At 34.9% G+C, this 20,546-nt stretch overlaps 2 long non-coding RNA genes across 2 annotated transcripts; both read left to right on the top strand.

Moving 5' to 3' along the window:
• Window positions 1-3,019: 3,019 nt before the first annotated feature.
• LOC120353502 lies at window positions 3,020-20,464 on the top strand. Its single transcript, XR_005572422.1, has 3 exons — window positions 3,020-3,162; window positions 8,978-9,042; window positions 19,433-20,464. It is a non-coding gene; the product is annotated as an uncharacterized LOC120353502 (long non-coding RNA).
• LOC120353504 lies at window positions 9,298-12,326 on the top strand. Its single transcript, XR_005572424.1, has 3 exons — window positions 9,298-9,667; window positions 10,970-11,088; window positions 12,269-12,326. It is a non-coding gene; the product is annotated as an uncharacterized LOC120353504 (long non-coding RNA).
• Window positions 20,465-20,546: the final 82 nt, after the last annotated feature.

The raw sequence follows: 20,546 nt of genomic DNA, 5'->3' as shown, positions 1-20,546 counted from the left end.
CAGTCTGCGCAAAAGATAGACCACCCGCACCAGCCTGGAACAAACTCCCTCGATGTGACCCGCCCATGATAACCTTGAGTCAATGATGAAACCCAGGAGCTCCACATTAGCCTGGTGGGCAGAGTCAGCGAGGCTACGGAGTCCACAGACCAGTTGTTGGGTCTTTCCCTCATTTAAACAGAGTCTATTTTCAGCAAACCACTGTTTGGCACTGCTAAAAACTCTGTGTGTGTGTAATTCTGTCTGTCCTACCGTCTGCCCCCTTGAGTAGATTGTGGTGTCATCTGTGAACATAAGGACAGGTCCAATGAGTTCAAAGTCATTGATCGCGACCAGGAAGAGTAGAGGGCCCATCACTGATACCTGGGGCACGCCATGATCCACCCTTATGGGCTGGGAGCAGTGGCGGATCTACGGGGGGGGCTTTCGGGCTCAAGCCCCCCCCAAAACGGCTAAATTTTTTTTTTTAAGAATGTAAATTTTATATAAATATAATTAGTTTGAAGCTGGTAAAGTATATTCATTGGCAAGAATGACCTAATTCCACTACTACGTCTTCAATTGTATGATATCTGTTAACGTTTTAATACTTTGTATAATATCTTAGTTACATTTACATTGCCTGCCCGCTCCGTTTATCTGGTTTCATTGAAACAAACGCGCACTATAGAGGACGCACATACAGTGACTTAGCGGTTTCCCCTAGAGGCGTCGGCGCTGGTTCCCCCCCCCCCCTCCTTGGAACAACCGGTTTCCTTCTTCGATCACCTACCCAAGCTTATTGTCACTCCTCGCAATCATTGTTACTCGCTTAGTCAGTCCGTAAGCTGTTTCGTGATTGCTAATATTATCTTTGTTTTCTTTGTGAAAAGTACTTGTCGAACGTTTTTATTAGGTGTGAAGTTAAAATAAACGTGTTATTGTTTGTGTTGTGGAAATGTCTAAACGTAAACAGACAAATATTTCCTGCTTTTTCAAGAACCCGAAGAAGAGTAAAAGTGAAAACGTTCACATGCAAAATGGCGCCGAAACTGGTTCATCGACAATTCGAGCGTCACCTCAGACGGAACATACTGACCCAGGCCAGTTACTTCAGCCTCTGGAAAGCAGACCCATTTACTCTCATTCGGAGAAATATGACATTGCTAATTATGTTGGAAAATCCAATATAATTGATGAGGAAATTTATAATGTTTTAACAAAACCTTGGGTTCCAAGTAACTCCTATGTTTTTCCTACTAATGTAGAATCCGGACAAATCAGAAAATTTAATTTAAAATGGTTGAGTGACAATCCATGGTTGTATAGTAAGCAAGAAGAAGGTGTCTACTGTCGCGTCTGCGTTATTTTTGGGCCCAAAGAGGCTGGCATGAAAAATAAAACACCTCTAGGGAATTTAGTAGTGAAACCTCTTAAAAAGTATAAACATGCCATGAATTGTTTAGAGATCATAATAAAAATGAGTACCACAAACTATCGCTTTTAAAAAGTACTGAGTTTTTGAAAGGTACGAAAACCCAGAAAACAAAGTTGATGTTTTATTGTACTCAAAAATAATTAAAGGATAAATGAAATAGAAAACGCTTGGTTCCAATTGTTAAGACCATTATTTTGTGTGGAATGAAAATATTGCTTTGCGGGTCATCGTGATGATGGCACTCTGGACTTACAAGAAAAAGGGTAGGAAGAAGGATAGGACTTTGGAGTCCTATCATCCTTCCCTCCAGTTGGATCTTTTTTTTTTGTTTTTTATCATCAGTCCTTGATCGAGTAATTACTGCGTATGCTTTTCACAGGTAATTGAAAAGTTTGCTCAAAAGCACACAAGGCGTTTACAGTTCCTGTACAGCGCAGCGGATGAATGACAGTATTAATCTCTCACCCATCACTCTCATCTCCAACAAAAGTTCCAACTGTGTCCCCATCATTATTTATTCATCTCCAGGCAGTAGAACTATTTCGAAATATTAAATGTACTATGTACTTAAAATAAATCCTTTTCATATTTTTAATCTGTCTTTTATTAACTTTAATGTATTTCATTATTAAATAAATAAACAAAACATCCTGAAAACTTTTACTGTGAAACACACGTTTTTACTCCATAAAACTTCAACAATTAACTTCATTAAATGTAAGCCCTTTCACAAAATTTTCCCCTGTTCAGCCCCCCCCAAAATAAAATTCTAGATCCGCCACTGGCTGGGAGAAAGCACCACCAATGGACACAACTTGTTTCCTTCCGGCTAAGTAGGAGATGAGTGTCACCAAGACATTACCACACAGTCCAAAACTCTCAAGCTTCTTCAGAAGGATCCCATGAGGTACACAATCAAAAGCCTTGCTTAGATCTGCTAGGACCAGATATAAGGTACAAAGTACAAAGTACCTAAGATGAATAAAACTGGATTTAGGATAGAATTATTGAATAAATGATAAATTAATTTTTGCAAAAGAGAATTAGGCTACTTATTTATTATTTCAAATTGCTTATTTAATATGCATGAAAACCCAACCATCACCAATAAGAATCTAAACACCATAGTACCCTACCTATTTGGAGATTTTTTATCATAAATTAAACTAAAAACAACTAGTTTTGATGCTTAAATTATTTTAAAGTTTTAAATATAGCAGTGATAGTATTATTATACGTCACCTTGTGAATAATTAACAATCCACTTAACCTCAAATATTAGCGATTTATTAAATAAATCATATTGTCAAATTCACCACATTGTCAAATATTAGACTATCGGTAAAAGTTTGGGCAATCAGTGTCACTGTCAGTGGCTTTTCATGGTACTACGACTAAATATGCGCGGTTTCTGAATACAAAGCGCATGCGCTGTTGCTGTTTGCTGGGTCACTCTACAGTGTCAAGTGGTCTTGACTAGTGCTGCTACCAAGCGGTCAGCATTGAAAGTACATGCTCTGCTGTCTAGATCTTCAACGAGCACTAGCTTGATTTCTTTGATGCTTGTGTCTGTCAGGTGTCAGTATGTTGACAGTTGAAAACTTTGCTAGTAGAGAGTGGATTTTCTGTGCTTTTTTTTGTAATATTTAAATAAATTAATAACTAACTTTCTTCGTGTGAATTAAACTACAACCCAATACGAAGCTAAATTTACTTCAATTTTGGCAGCTAATTATAGGAACACCGTAAGTGATAATTAGTCTTTTTTGCGATAACCTCAAAGTTGTAGATTTGATATTTTGCCATTCCCAATTTTGGAATAGATTAAGTTATATTTGTTTTTCAGCGTAATTTGATTTTCATTATTTTGAATTAGGGCCATAACTAGTAAGATACCTATGCAGTTGTTTAATAATGTTGATGAATATTCAAAGTCAATAAATTTATCTAGGGTTTATGCTGGATTATTGACGACCGTATGCATATCGTCCGTATTTTATTATTAAATCTCTATTATCTGCAAATATAACAATCGGTCCTATAAGCTATCCCATAAAGCTAATTCAGCTAATAATAGTCCATCTAGAATAGTCTGCAGACTATTCATCCTTCTTACGGCAGATTATCTGCCCTTCATACAGCAAAACAAAAGTTCCACATTTCCTAAATATATTATTTAAGCCGTCAATGGGCCTAACGACTATCATAATTCAGCCGGGGCCGACAATAGACGTTCCCATATTAGATACACTTTTGAGATATTACCAATTTATATTCGGTTGGGAGCTTAGTCATAGATTTCAATGACTGAAGCCGATAGTTTTGGTTAAATTTGTCAGAGTTCTGTTGATTGTAAAATAAATAAGGACGTGTTGGGAGTTTACTTGACCCAATTAATGTGCTGTAGTAGGTGATGCGAGGTTGGGTTGTTTTCAATAATTATTGAATTTAATATTTCGGCTGATATTTAACAAGTTTTACTATTTTTAAAGCTATTTCCACAGATTTATAGATTTTTCAGCAACAATTTTTGGTCGAATTTTTGAGATTTCTATTACTGCGTTTTTGAATGTACTACGTAAGTGTGGAAAATATCAAATTAGGGGTGAGTCTCAAACCCAAAACCGCTCTTCACCTATGTTCGTTTTCATTCATTTCAAATTTGACCAGTTTGTGTTGAAGCCAGTCGACTTGTTGAATGTTGTCGGATGAATGGATGAATTTATTCGTTATTTATTGATTTAATTTGATCAATTACAGTATATCTACAATTATTTGCGTGCTAAAATGTGCTGACTAGTATAGTTTAGGTTGGTGTTAGATATATTAACTTTGATATTAAATTAGAATCGGTGACTGAACGTTTAAGAGCACTCATTGTTCAAGGTAAGATTATTTTGTAATATTTGTTTCCCATTGCAATTTCTATCATTTCATCTCCCTTCATGTAGGCCTACTTGTGCTGTTATTTTTTTGTGTTTGAAATGATTTCTTCAGTTATAAGCCGTAACTCAACTCAATTATATCTTACTCAAATAACGTTTGCCCTTATTATTTGACATTAAATTACAATTAATTTCCTCTAATACACAAAAAGCATTTCTCTTAAGTTTTAGTACATCTATCGCCTTCTTCAGTCTTAGGTCTTGAGTTTATTTATTTTCTTATTGGAATTTAAAATAATGATAGCATAGGGGCATCCATATTTGATTTTTGACTCTGGTTGTCCTTAGAGATGTGTCGTTCGGTCAAGACCCGTTCAAATTGAACGGGTCATGAAGGTGAACGAGTGATCCGGATCACATTTATTCAAAAGACTCGTTCATCAACTGGGGTAAGCTCGTGGTTTTACACATCTACTGTGGTGGACTTTTTTTTGCTTCTTTATAAGATAGCTATATAAAATTTAACGGGTCGCGGCTGTGAAGGAGAACGATTGAGCCGAATCAGTAAAGTGATCCGAACTTTCCATCTCTAGGGCCCGGTTGCACAGCAGCCGGTTAAATTTTAACCGTGATTAGTTCCACGAGAACCAATCAGAGAAGCCGTCTTATCAAGAAGGCCTTCTCTGATTGGTTCTCGTGAAATTAATCACGGTTAAAATTCAACCGGCTGTTGTGCAACCGGCACTAGCTTATTGATAAAAAGCAGGGCTACGTGACTTCTGTCTTGTCAGCAGTGGTTGTGGTAGGGGTTACAACTTGAGTTGTTTTCCGTATTGAATTGAATATTTCCCCTGATATAAACCAATTTAATTAGTTTGTATGCTGTTTTGTGGGTTTCAAAGATTTTCTAGCTATAATTTATGGTTTAATTGAAGTGATTTCTGTAATTGAGTTTCTGAATAGTTTTGCATTGATAGGCCCGGGCCCGGTTGCACAAGAGCCTTCAAATTCTCGGGAACCAATGAGAGAAGGCGATTTCTCTTTCATTGAAAAGACGGCTTCTGATTGGTTCCCCTGGAATAGATAGTCTTGTCATTATTCGACATGTTGGCTGCTGGTTTGTGTTGAAGCTGGTCTTTTGTGGTAACTTGTGCTCATTTTAGTCTAATTTATCAATCAAATTCTCAATCCATTTCTAGAATATTGTGAAATGTGATTCTATTCTAAAGTTTATCGGTTGTGAAATGTGATTTGTAACTATTGTGCTCATAATAAGTTCATGGTATTTGGAACCGACTTTATACGAACTTAGCATAGCAGAATAAATTTTGATATCAGACAAGGTGAGATCGGATTATACTAGAATATTATTTTTCACTTTTTATCTATTAGTTCATCCCGTAATTCAAATTTAAATTATCTAAATATCCATAATAAAGTTTAGGTTAATTTCCAGAAGTGCTATAGATTACAGGTTTTTGCTTGCCATCATAGACTGTTATAAGTTAGAGTTTATTTCTTTTTCCTACAGTTACGTTGAAAAGTGGCCATTGCTGCACTGATTACAGAACGCAAAGAATCACTTTTCCGCTCTAGTGCGGGAAAAATTTTTCTGCACTCCAGATTTGCAACATGGCAACACAAAATACTTAGTAGGTTATATGGAGCAACAGTGCAGCAAAATCAAAATGAAGTTGGTAACAGTGACTGGGCTGAAGACGAAATGAAGACGAAGAAGGAGATAGATAGATTGATAGATAGGCTGCCTTTATTTCAACCTGGAGGGCGAAGTTAGGGTGCAGCCGGCCCTCTCTCCCACTCAACCCTCCTATACAATTCTAATGTATCTACATCACAACATGAGGAAATAATATTTCGAATAGAACAATAGGTAATATAATAAAAAGTATAAATCAATATTTGAAAAAAAAAACAATTTCATTCAATTTAGTAGAATATATTTTAGACTGAGAAAAAAAGAAAAAATAATAAAAAAGTTAGAAAATAGAGTTATAGAAAGCTTTTTAAGCAAGAAACAATGAAATTTCACGCAAACACACACCTTTCACACACGCACACACACCACGCACACACACACACCTTCTCATCCTATGTCCCGATCGCCCTCCCTCAGCCACGCCAAAGAAGAAGAAGAAGAAAGAAGAAGAAGAAGAAGAAGAAGATGGAGAAGAAGAAGAAGAAGAAGAAGAAGGAGAAGAAGAAGAAGAAAAAATCACAAACTGTCAACATTGGTAAAACGGGAAGAATTGATATTATTTTTTCCTACAGTTACGTTGAAAAGTGGCCATTGCTGCACTGATTACAGAACGCAAAGAATCACTTTTCCGCTCTACTGCGGGAAAAATTTTTCTGCACTCCAGATTTGCAACATGGCAACGCAAAATACTTAGTAGGTTATATGGAGCAACAGTGCAGCAAAATCAAAATGAAGTTGGTAACAGTGACTGGGCTGCTATAGTGAGCAGAGGTGCAACGAAGCACAACGCGCTAATTATTACTATTATATATTATTATATCGAGGACAGCAACAGCACAGTGCCACCACAGCACACACCACACAGCCGCCTCGCCATTCAAACACTACTAAGTTATTTGATGGATTTCAGGCAATTTTACCCATAATTACCCACTTTTCATATTCAATGGTAACTGTAGGAAAAACTTAATGTGAAATACGTGCGCAAAGTTCCTCTGCTGCACTCAAGAAACCATTCCGCCCTCGCCTACGGCTCGGGCGTAAACGTTTCTTTCGGTGCAGCAAACTGTCACTTTGCGCACTAGTTGCACAAATAACTATTCTCGTTAATTATTAATCTTTCATGATTAACTACTGTTAGATGTATTCAGTTAGTTGAACACATATAAGCTTCTATTTGAATACTATTGAATTGTTGTGAATTGTATTGAACGTGGCTTTCTTATTTCTTTCCAATTTTATTTATTACTTGGTTTACCTAATGGTTAGAGCGATACCTAACCTCGGCAGAGCGATAGCTAACAGACGTCTCTGCAACGAAATTGGCCTGTTAAATAGTGAAGTCCGCGCTGTTAACTATGGGTGGCGTTATTTGTCGACTCTGCAACCGGGCATTAGTGTGGGGAAACACTTAAAAAGTTTCCAACAAAATGTTCCCTCTCTACAAGTGGACGCCGACTGCTGCGCTCTCTTGGCGAGAAAATTGACAAATTTTGTTGCAATTTATTCATTTCCTTATTCATACAATACATTATCAGAATGATAGGGAGAGGAAAAATCTGGTGTGGCGCACTCACACAAACTTTCCTTGCCGTTATGAAAATTGATCACCTGACGCTACGGTAGTGTTCCCGCGCATCTCAAGTCTACTATTCAAAGATTAGAGCCAGCTGGTGACAGGGTAATAACGCTGGAGACACACGAGGTCTGCTGTATCTTCATAGTGAATCATTTAATGGAATCAACAGTTGCCAATAGTTTGCAATTATTGGATAATCACATTTTTTCGATTTTCGAGTTTATTTTTAATTTAAGGTGAAAATGTTAGCCTACTGAACATTAATTGAAGAGATTCTCATGCTCAATCTATTCCACTCGAAATTTTTTGTTTAAATTGTATCTGAAGCTTGATAATTAAGAATCTAAAATCAAACTTTGCATAGATGGGGCGGAACTCCTGAAATTTTTACAGATATGGGACTTGTGGCAGTTGATAGAGCTTATCGATGACTATTTCAGGTATAACTTCAAAATCGTTGGAGCCGTTTTCGAGAAAATCGCGAAAACCACTGTTTTTGACAACATTTTTGCCATTTTAGCCGCCATCTTGAATCGCATTCGATCGAAATTGTCCGTGCCGGATCCTTATATTGTAAGGACCTTACGTTCCAAATTTCAAGTCATTCCTTTAATTGGGAGATGAGATATCGTGTACACAGACGCACATACACTCATATACACACACACACACACACACACACACACACACACACACACACACCACACACACACATACAGACCAATACCCAAAAACCACTTTTTTGGACTCAGGGGACCTTGAAACGTATAGAAATTCAGAAATTGGGGTAGGCCCATCTTAATTTTTTTCGGAAAGCAATACTTTTCTTACCTATGGTAATAGGGCAAGGAAAGTAAAAATAAGGTAGCCTTGTGTTATTCCTCTCCCAAATTTAGATAACACATAGTCCGAAATAGGTTAGATCTTGTAGTTGTTCACTTCACTTGATTTGAGTTCTCTACAGATTTTTTTGTAGAAAACTATTTTCACTTTTTGTGTAGTTGAAAAGTTGATATTGTGGTAATCATTCATATTAAATAAAAATACTAAGAAATTGTCAAAAACCACCGATTTATTGATACTTAGGAAGACCGGTTCAGAGATTGACAATGGTGTAACAACCAAAACCGGTCTTTCTAACTATCAATAAATCTGTGGTTTTGACAATTTCTTAGTATTTTTATTTAATATGAAAACTATTTTGTTGACATATTTTGTGTTAGTGCAGCTTAATATTGCATATATGATTGATTGTGTAATGGGGACCTTAGGTTGTAGCATAGAATAAACAATCTAGATTGTTATAATTCTATGGTTTCAGTAGAACCATTTTATTGGAGATAATTTGATGATTTTAAATCAATATATTTGTGTTGCAGCTGGTGATTGAGATGAAGAACTTCAAGGCGATGAGAGTGGACAGCATAGGCAAAGATTTGGACAGGTTAAGGTGTGTTTTCGTAACGGGCAGACGACAGAATTCACTTTAAATTAACATTGGTTCTTATGGGAGTATTCACACATCGGCAGAAAGTTGAGCAGAAAAAAAGAACTGTTCAAATCAGAGACGAACTGTCGTTCATCTTGCCGTTCTTTATAAGGCCTATCAACACAATGCTATTTTGCTTCGACCGATCACTGCTCGTGAACCGTTTTGTCGAAAAAGAACAAATTTCGGGATTCTGTCAACAAGAACAGACAGCTTCGAATCACTTTTCTGCTCTGATCACGTGACACCGGCAGAATAATCTTTCTGTGGATCAGACGCCATGTTCTTTTTAACCTCAATCTTTAATTGTTGGATGGTTTGTTTTGATATTGGTTGTCAGATTTCGGACTGCTACTATTATACTGTGAAATTGATTTGCAGTGGAAAATTGAGGTATAAAATATTTCTATTGGTTTCTTTATTCTTATAATTTTTACAAGAGAAATTGAAAATGGATTTACAACAGAAAGGCGTGAAATTTTCGAAGTTCAAAGTTTTGTACTTTCCAGACCTGCACAACGAATTACCTATTTGAAAAATAGAATATGGTTAGAAATTGCTGATGTAATAGAGGATTCAAGTAAGTACACTTAAATTTCTCATAATAAAGTAGGCTAGATTTACCATACACAATTATTTGATATAAATTTTATGAGTAGCCTACTAGCATGTTTACAATTTTTATTCAGGTAGCCCACTGTAGTAGGCCTTTAATAACCTAGTCTCTAGGCCTAAATTGCTATCTTTTTCATTTTTCAAGAGGTTAGAAGTTGACAAAAGTTTATTTATTTCTTTTTTTAATGTTTAATTTGTAGTATTTAATAATAATGTAAATCCTAGACTAGCTAGTTTGTGTATGGTAGAGAATTATCACAAGAAAGAGAGAAATCTAATCAACTAATTAGATTTAAACTCATTCAAGATTGATTGATTAGATTAACATTAAATAATCAGATTCAAAACATTATTCAACCAAGATAACATTTAGCATTTCATGCTAACAATCTTTTACACTTTCTGTAAGTTGGCCTAATCACAAAATACATTTTTTATAATGCAGCTAGTAGTTTTCACAAACAGATTTATTAAAAATAATATCATAATTTGACTTAGAAGTATTTCATTACATTCTAAATCCTAAACTTCCATTATCCTTGTTGCACCTCAAAATATTGTAAACCCATAGTTTATCAATATAATAACAAAACTAACCTGACTATTAGAACATTTACTTTGTCTTTGGTACCTATCTATGAATTAATCTTCTCTTAATTTATAATTCACAATCACTTGGAAACAATATTAAATAGATTGTTATAACTTGATCAGAGTCAGTGTAATTGAATATTGAAAGACTGCCATTGGAAAAATATAAAATAGGTACTATTTTTCTGGTTGACCATTGCTACCAAACTCATTTAAACTACAATAGTAATGTATTTGAAAAACTTATTCATGCTCTATTGATCGATATATTGCATGATGCCAGGTATATCAATGTGAATAGTATAAATTAAAACAGGAGACACACAACATAGATAGATTAAAACACTGAAAAACTTACATTATAATCGGAAATTTTTAAGGAACTGTGTCCCCTTCTCAACCGAGCAGAGAGTGTAATGTAAGTTTTTCAGTGTTTTTAATCTATCTATGTCGTGTTTCACCTGTTTTAATTTATATTATAAAACTTTAAAGTGTTTTCTGTTATGTGCTATGAATGTAAGTATATACTTATAGTATTTATATCTAATGTAAATAGTTTATTGAGGCCCAGTTCACTTCTAATTTATTCAAAGTCCAAACTATGTCTTATCATTGATGATTAACTTCACATTATCTCCAAAATGAATATGCTGAAAGATTATGTTTCTTTTTTCAGGTATCATTTACAAACAAAATATTGAAGAGAATGTGCTCAAAGGAAATGCATATGAATTCTTTTTTGTTGACCAGGATGGAACAATTCTTTGGAACCTATACTTAGAATAAGTTAGTTAGGTAAGATAAAATTCCACTCATTTTTTAAACTTTATATAGGCGATGTCATTTTATACAGTTTCCCATTTTTTAAAAAGGTTTATCCACTTCAATGTTTTATTATCGATTTGATGGTAGATATTCAAATAGTAAGATTTAACTATGGTACGTGACTAAAATAATAGAAAAACTGACTGAATTTTGAAATCATTAATAGATTACAGGAAATCTTAATATTTCGAAACTACCTGAAACCACATGAGATCAAGATGGACAGTTGAGAAGAGTGCTTAAAAAACAATGTATTCACTTATCATTCAGGGAATAGAGTTATTCATAATATTTGGGATTCCTTCCATAAAGAAATAATTTATGTAACATTATCTAATAATGTGATAACATTACATCAATAATTTGATGTTAAAATTGTTTGTAAAACACTCTTCTCAACTGTCCATCTTGATCTTGAGTGGATGATGACTTTATAAATGACCATACATTAGAACTATGAATAGATCACTTCAAAAATTCACCCAGCAAGTGCTGGTAGAAAACACTGAATAATAGCTTTTAATGACAGTCATTCCACCTTTTAAAATTTATGATTAAATTCATGGATGAATACCCACATTGTTCTGAGAGAGATTTATGTATTTGCAGTTTGGTATTCATTTTCAAATCACTTAGTTCTACTTATAATGTTGTAGATAATCATCATTTCAGATTAAGCAATTAATTTATTGATTATTTCCATTTGTTTCATTAAACTTGTTTCTCTAAATGTAGAACTAAAAATTACTTTATGCAGTACATTTTGGAATAGTTAAGTAAACCAAACGGTCGAGAAGTAGGCCTACTGACCACAGAAATAAATAAATAATTGTTCATGGTATCCAAAAATATATTGTTCACCAACAAGTTCTTTTGACCTAGGGGTACACTGATTAATCCCAATTCCTGCATGGAGATTTATTTATTCAATCATTCAGAATTACACAACTAACAGATTGATGCTAATAATAATTCAACTGAATGTTGGTTTATTGGAATTTCTCATATAATATTACTTTGTCATTATTGGAGGGTTCCTTCCCAAGAAATATAATTAAAAACTTATACAGATTACAATCAATTTCAGAATTCACTTTGCAAAGTTTTTTTTATAATGAATAATAAATTATCTATAACTTTTTGATTTCAGGCCTAGTGATGTACCAGCCAGAAGTAGAGGATGACAAAGAAAATCAACTATGGATAATATTCCATGGATATGATTCATGTATGATGTAGTAGCCTACAGAAGAAGAGATGGACTAATCTAAGAGATATATTCATTTTTTCAGTACATCTTGATGTGTTTATTTCATGTTATTCATAATAATATCTTCTTTTTCTGATCGCTCCTGCTAACTGCTTCAATTCAGGTAGTTTTGAAGAAAACAGCAAGTGACATGAAATTAATAAAATATGTTTTAATTGTTTATACTTGAGGGATTTTTAAAACTATATTTAACCCAAAAGCATCGAACTCTTATTAACAACTTTATTGGTTCTGTATGTCTTCTGCTTTTTTGGAACTAATAAAATTATTTAAAATGCTGACTGGCAAATGCTATAGGTAACACGTAGTTAAATAATAGACTTGATTGGATATAAAATAGGGTATCACAATTATTCTGTATTGTATTAAGAATTAAGTAATAGTACTTATTTACTGCATTGAAGGGGTAATAATTCTTTGAATATGAAAAATAACTTAAGCAAAAGTTGAAAATATGATGTTCCAAGCCACATCAAATATAATCACTTTCAATTCTACCTTCTAGGCTATATTTCCAAGGTTTTGATTAAAATTGATAAGCTTTTAGAACATTATAGTGAATAAGGAGTTTGAAAGGCTACTCTAATTCTAATTAATACCCTAATAAAGTATTAATTTTAATAGGGCAACTTTAATGGTTAATTGTAGAAAATAACTAGTAGGCCTACCCTAAAATATTCAAAATAAGCATGACCAGTTTCTAATTATGTCATTGTCAAGAGAGTCGTTATTGAAAATGTCGAAACTAATCATGTTTCATTTTGGAATATCACAAGGGTACTAGTTACCTTCTATAATTAATAAATATTCATCCATTTTAAAATAGGCTATGTGTTATTTAAAGTACCATAACAGAACTCGTTTATTAAAGCAAGATATAGTTATCTCAACAATAATTATTAGAATTAGTTCGCCTGTTTGAATACACTTTGTACATGTCATATGTGTTAATCTATAATAATAATAATTTCCAATATCGTATAGCTTTTACTGGTGAGGAGTCCCTAATTGAACATTGCCTAAGAAGGCATATTGATTTAGGCAGTCAATTGGCCTCACGATTCTTATACATGATTGTATATCAGCCGGGACCGTACCCATCTAATGATCAAAAAGGGGACTGCTAAAATAAAATTGCCTAAAAAACGTTTACAATATTGATATCCCTTGGTGTAGGTAATATATCCCATAGATTCCAAAAATGCCAAAATTAAAGCACTTATTTATTATTTATTTATTGATTTTTTTTTCGATAGAGCTTCAATAGGCCTTTGAAGTTGAATACGGTACTCATAGTAGGTAGGCCTACCTATAAACGATGTGATTCAAAGAACATGCATTGACTCTGAAGGCAATTGATTCTAGTTAATAAAATAATTATAATAATATCTTATTAATAATGGAATGCTTCTAGTTAATAAAATAATATCTTATTAATAATGAAATACAATCAGTTACTTCAAATAATTTACCCTTACAAATTTCAAGCATAGGAAATGAAAAGTTAACTCTTAGATTGACATGCCTATAAAGCATAGAATTTTGCATAATTATTGAAGTAACTAATAATTGTGGAGAAGTTATCTGAGTTTTAAAAAGCAATTAATTCACTTTATTGAATTAAATCTCCAATAATCATTTCAGAATTACCTTTTGGACAACCCAAAAAGTTCATTACCCATAACACATAAAGCAAAACTCATGTCAAAGAACTAGTTCTTTGAATGTTAGGCCGCGGCTCCACTGGCCGTAGTTGATCGCGCCGTAATTTTCGCGCGCTACACGCGACAGTTGGGTGGCTCCACGGGCAACAGAGAACGAACTGCAATCCGTAGCGCCGCCGTGGCTCACTAGCAGTAGAAGTCAGTCAGTGTGCCGGTAGACGTGACCAATGAACGATCATGCCGCACGTTAACATTCGTAATGTTGTACTCAGTGTACTTTTAGTTTAGAGACGACGCCGGTTACAGAAGAGAAAATGGTGGATTCATCCAATACTAAGCAACAGGATGTCTGAAGGCATGTTCCACACGTTGCATAGTAAGTTACAAAAGTATTCAGGCAAGTTTTTTGAATTTTATCTCATGTCTCAAAAATGCTTGCTACTTGGTCGGTAGTTGGCACTGGACTGAGACGCAACCAACGCTGCAGTCTACAGCTAGTGGCGCCAAGGTAGTGGCGGCAAAATGTAGCAGTAGAATAGGACGGGTTCTATTTGCGCGCGACACTACATTCTGTGGCGCGCCGTCAAATGTTTCACGCTGCAGACTGTCGCTAGTGAAGCCACCTCCTTTTGTTTCCTGCCTTCTCATTTCTCTGACTTAACAAACCGCACTTTGTAGCGCGATCAGCTACGGCCAGTGGAGCCGCGGCCTTACTGTTTCTGCCCGCCTGGGTGCGCTGCAATCGATTCTGCTTCTGCCCGTTACGAAAACACAGCTTTAGTGTTTCCATTTTTCATCATTTTCATCATTTTTCGATTCAAGTTCTGTGCCATTATGTTTTGGTGTTCACCATCAGAAAGTATTCATGAAGCCCAATTGAGGGCTGACTGCATTCTCAATTAAGTAAGACACATGTTGAATCCAAATACAGTAATTGAATTTCAGAGTAATTTGCAATTATACAGAGTGACACAGAATAACGGGAACTTTTAAAAACGCCATAAAACATTGGTGGTAAGGGCAAAATTGATTTTATTCAAACTAATGTAAAGTTCAATTTTTGCCATTTGAGAATTATTAATAACATCTATCACTTCTTGACAATTACTTCTTCAAGATGGCTTCCTCCTGAACGAATACACTCTTGAAATCTGTGTTGATGATTTCTCATTGATCGCTTCATCACGTCATCTGGGATATTGAGGATTCAATTTTGAATTATTTTTCCATTTAAAATTAATTCAAAATTATTGATGAAATTGTGAGCGAAATCCACTCTGCACGGCATTCAATGGCAACTATGCGAGTGAGTATTGTCATAGAGAAAAATAGCGTTAGTAGATATCCCATGGTATAGGGCGTTTATGTCGTAACTTTTACTGTTAACTCAAGCCGATTACTGTCGATTTTTACTGTTTTGTCCGGGTAAGAGTGTAACGCGGCACAGTATGAGAGACTACGAACGTCACACAGCTTCACGGGATAGAGCTATGTGGACTATGGGCTTGAGATAACAGTAAAAGTTGCGACATGAAGGGATATCTACCTATGCTATTGTTTAGTAACTGTGTAATCTCACGATTAGGTTGCGTTTCCTGGTCCCATGATCTGTCCACCTGCGATTTTCTGTTCGTGGAGCTATCTCAAATCAAATTAATGTTTTCACAACTTGGCCAATAACTGTGGTTGAATCATAACAGACAATTCAAAAAATGAAATTAACAATATCCCAGCTGAAATGTTGCAGCAATCGATCAGGAATCTCAACACAGATTTCAAGAGTGTATTCGTGCAGGAGGAAGCCATCTCAAAGAAGTAATTGTCAGAAAGTGATGGTTTTTAATAATTCTCAAATGGCAAGTCTTAAACTTTACATAAAATCATTTTGAATAAAATCATTTTTGCCCTTCCCACTAATGTTTTATGGCGTTTTTGAAAGTTCCCGTTATTCTGTGTCACCTGTATAATTGCAAATTACTCTGAAATTCAATTATTTGGATTCAACATATCTTACTTGATGTCTAATGTTTTATGGCGTTTTTAAAAGTTTCCGTTATTCTGTGTCACCTCTGTATTTTTCATTTTATCTTGGACAAAAATAAATCTCCTCTTGGGCTGGTGGCTGACCACTAATGACATGTGACATGTATGATAAATGAATAGTTGTGTAATTCTGAATGATTAAATGAATAAAAAATATATGTGCACACACATGTCTAAAATAAAATATATGTGTATACACATGTCTTCATACATTTTGTGTCATCACAGCAAAAGGCTTCAAACAAAAATTTTTGAGGTTTGGTATCTTTGATTTTTTTCTCATTTTTTTCCTTCACAGCTCTATTTGCCGTTAAATTATTTTTGTATCATTATAATTTGTAATTTCCTAGTGGTTGATTTAGGCTCAACTGACACTTACGCGACTCAGGTCGAGAAGAGACTCGACTCTAGTCGAGAGCATGTGTTTCCAAAATGGTGACACTCAGACCAGTCGATTCTAGTCTCCACGACGTCACCCATTTGAAAACACATGCTCTCCACTTCTAGAGTCGAGTCTCTTCTCCACCTGAGTCACGTAAGTGTGAGTTGAGCCAAGAGTGTGAGAATGGCACAGTATGAGAGACTACCAGCGTCATATAGCTTCACGAAAACTAACTAATAGGACTATAGACTTGAGACAACATTGAAAATTTCAATATAAACGCCGCCCTATAACAAGAGATTTATTTTTATGCTATCTTCATTCTATGCTGAAGCCCATTTGCAGGTTGCTGGTTTATTGACTTATCAACGATTATTTGATATTGTAAACATTTATTGAAGGATTTCATATCAAGTTTTTATACTGTTATCTTACCTCGATTCAAGACTTGATATTTTTAATACAGAATTGTACAGTAATATGTTGAAATTACAATTAAAAATTTGTTAATCATTCGTTAAATTTTAATGGTGATTAAATGTCACCAGAACCAATCGGAGATCCCTTCTCAGATTGATTCTCTTGACATTTAATCTTGATTAAAATATAAGAGGATTTAGTGCAACCGGACCTTAGAGTACTAGATCATGCAGTAGCTCTTTGTTTTCTAACTATAGTCTGTGCAACCCTTAGTTTACAGAACGGGGCTTTATGGCCAATGCTATTTCAATATAACAATAGGGGTACACTGTTGCCGTTTTTATGCTGATTCTATAAAAAAAAGGCATTTTCGTTCTTTCTCTTGCATAATTAGCTCTCAGGGTCTCTGAATTCTGTGAAATTTGGCAGCACTGTACTCCATAAGAGCAATGCTGCAGTCTAAAGGTGCGTACAGATGTACGCGCCGCGAACATGAGCAATTCACTTTTGATCAGCTGACTTCATATCTGTATTTTTTCGCCCAACTTGGATGTAATAAGCTGGTTTTCGTGCGTCATATGGAGGCCGAAAATGATTGTTTTCTGACCAGGCCGGTAAAAGTTTTACGGCCCCAGGGCTGTAAAATAACCTTGAAGTCAGCTGATTCTGATTTGATGTGAACGTGTTTACAAAATGGTTTATGAAACGGAATCAGTTTATGCTTCTAGAATTGAATAAGTATTCTGCAATAAGATACTATCATTTTATTTGGATGAATAAAATACAGATAAGATATATATTATAAACTATTCAAATTCGATTTTCAGAGTAGGATAGAACTTCTAACCTAAACTTCCGAAGTCAATGACAGCAAGCATTGTTGACGTTGACATTCAGATTGGCCAAATTTCAAGTGTGCTAAAACAGCTGATCAAAAAACTTCATTATTTGTGTTTATTATTCAAGAATCAAAACATTTATAATAATATCATCTTATTGTCATTTGGAAGAATAAAAAGTATAAACTCAACCTCTTACATAATTGAACATAATCTTTTAGGTTATTTAGACAAATCAGAATAAAAAATAAAAATACTTGGACAATTTCCTAATATTCAGATTACCTCAGATTTGCTAGAGCTATGACCTTCCTGTTTTGCTTTCGAAAGTGCCTAATAAACAATTATTCTCATATTTATATTGTTTATTTTTCTGTGTGGTGAAAAATAACGTTCTCACCATGGGCAAAAATGTTTTTCCGGCTCTCAATCTTTTCTAGTCCTCGGCCTACGGCCTCGGACTTGAAAACCGATTTTGAGCCGGAAAAGTCTCATTTTCGGCCCTAGGTGCGAAATATACTATTCCGGCTCTCAATCTTTTCTAGTCCTCGGCCTACGGCCTTGGACTATTTTTGTTTATTTTTGTTTATTTGTTTATTTTTGTTTAGCCTTGTTTATTTTTCTGTGTGGTGAAAAATAACGTTCTCACCATGGGCAAAAATGTTTTTCCGGCTCTCAATCTTTTCTAGTCCTCGGCCTACGGCCTCGGACTTGAAAACCGATTTTGAGCCGGAAAAGTCTCATTTTCGGCCGTAGGAGCCAAATATACTATTCCGGCTCTCAATCTTTTCTAGTCCTCGGCCTACGGCCTTGGACTTGAAAACCGATTTCAAGCCGGAAAAGTCTCATTTTCGGCCCTAGGTGCGAAATATACTATTACAGAGAAGGTAAGATACAGATATAAAAAGCTTGGCATCAGCTGATCAAAAGTGAATTGCTCATGTTCGCGGCGCGTATATCTATACGCACCTTTAGGTTTGCACAGACTAAAGTTTATTCATGACACTATTTTTATTATTATTTATTTTACTAGCGGATAACCCGTGCTCCGCAAGGATTTAATTAAGACTTGACTTACTGAGATCTTAAAGTATTCTAAGTAGGCGTATAACCTCTGTAAATTAAGTATCAATATGCAAAATTTCATATTAATCAGTTGAGTAGTTCAGACGTGATGATGCGTCATTCGTGAATTTCCTATCCCGTACATGTTTAAGCCAATTCTTTCGTTCATTATATTATAGATATGAAATAAAAATTGTTAATGATAAGATCATTAAAATCTATCTATAATATAATAAAGGAAAGAATTGGCTTAAACACGTACGGGATAGGAAATTCACAAATTACGCATCATAACGTCTGAACTACTGGACGGATTAATATGACATTTTGCATATTGATCCTTAATTTACCGAGGATGGTTATAGGCCTACTTAAAATTCTTCAAGATCTAAGTAAGTCAAGTCTTAATTAAACCCTTGCGGAGCACGGGTTACCCGCTAGTAAAATAAATAAGTTCATAAATGGAATTATTTGAAATGTTGCATATTAATATATACTCCCTTGGAAGGGTGACCGTTTGTAAAGAGGTATCAGTTGTTGCTTGCTTTCTAGAAATAGTTATTGAAAAATGCACTTTGAATAATTTTATTGCGAATCCCATAATAATGACGCATTTTTTGTTGTGTTGCAGTGGACAAAACGGACTTCGCAGCCACAGAACAACATGAGTCACTTCTCTTCTGCTTCTGCTACAACGTCATCTTCTTCTTCTGCTACTACTGATACTGTTGCTGCGGCTACTGTTACTGATACTGCGGCTACTGTTACTGTTACTGCTGCTACTGTTACTGTTACTGCTTCTACTGATACTGCTGCTTCTTCTTTGCTGAGAAATCAACACTTTTGGACGTTTGTAGCTGATTGCTGACCAAGGTGTTACATCTGTGAGTTCACTTAGATTATGATTATTATCTTTCTCTCCTCCTTTTCCTTCTTCTTCTTTTCCTTACTAACAAATTTTGTATTGATATAGGGTGATTGTTTATTGCATTGTTATTGCCAATATTAGATTCATTCAGTAGACTATAATATGAAATCTTTTACATGACATTCAAAAATTTGGAGGATTCAAAGCAAGAATTTTTCTCTTTTATTCATGAAATGGAGGTGCATAGAAATTTAGTAATAGAAGAACGTCGGTGGATTTATGCAGAGCTTGAGGTACGTTTAGACTTGTATACAAAATTGTAGATTTATTTGTATGAGATTCAAGGGTGATTAGAATCGAATATATTGCAGCTCATAGAAAATGATTGAATAAGGAATTTATCATACTTGTGATTTTGACATGTATCTCATGCAAATCTATTTTATATTTGTATACAAGACCTGACGTACCTTGAAATGTATAATTGGAGGACGGGAGCTGTGCATGTATACTAAGGTAGGTGATCACCTCATCGTGGAACACATGCCGCCGATTATGCAGATCTCCGAATCACCGCCACCTGTCTATTTATCTATTATTCATTTACAATATTACAACTGAACAGTCTACAACTATTGGACCAGAGATCTATAGACATTAGACAAAGTTTTATGATACAGAAACAATAGCGTAAGTAGATATCCCATAGTATAGGGCGTTTATGTCGCAACTTTTACTGTTATCTCAAGCCGATTATTGTCAATTTTTACTGTTTTGACCGGGTAAGAGTGTATGAACGGCACAATATGAGAGACTACCAGCGTCATAAAGCTTCACAGGAAAGAACTACATGGACTATCAGCTTGAGTCAACAGTA

Source organism: Nilaparvata lugens, chromosome 11 (genome assembly GCF_014356525.2).
Source record: "Nilaparvata lugens isolate BPH chromosome 11, ASM1435652v1, whole genome shotgun sequence".
Classification (NCBI taxonomy): domain Eukaryota; kingdom Metazoa; phylum Arthropoda; class Insecta; order Hemiptera; family Delphacidae; genus Nilaparvata; species Nilaparvata lugens.
Note: the sequence above shows the minus strand (reverse complement) of the source record. Positions and strands in the feature narration are given on the sequence as shown.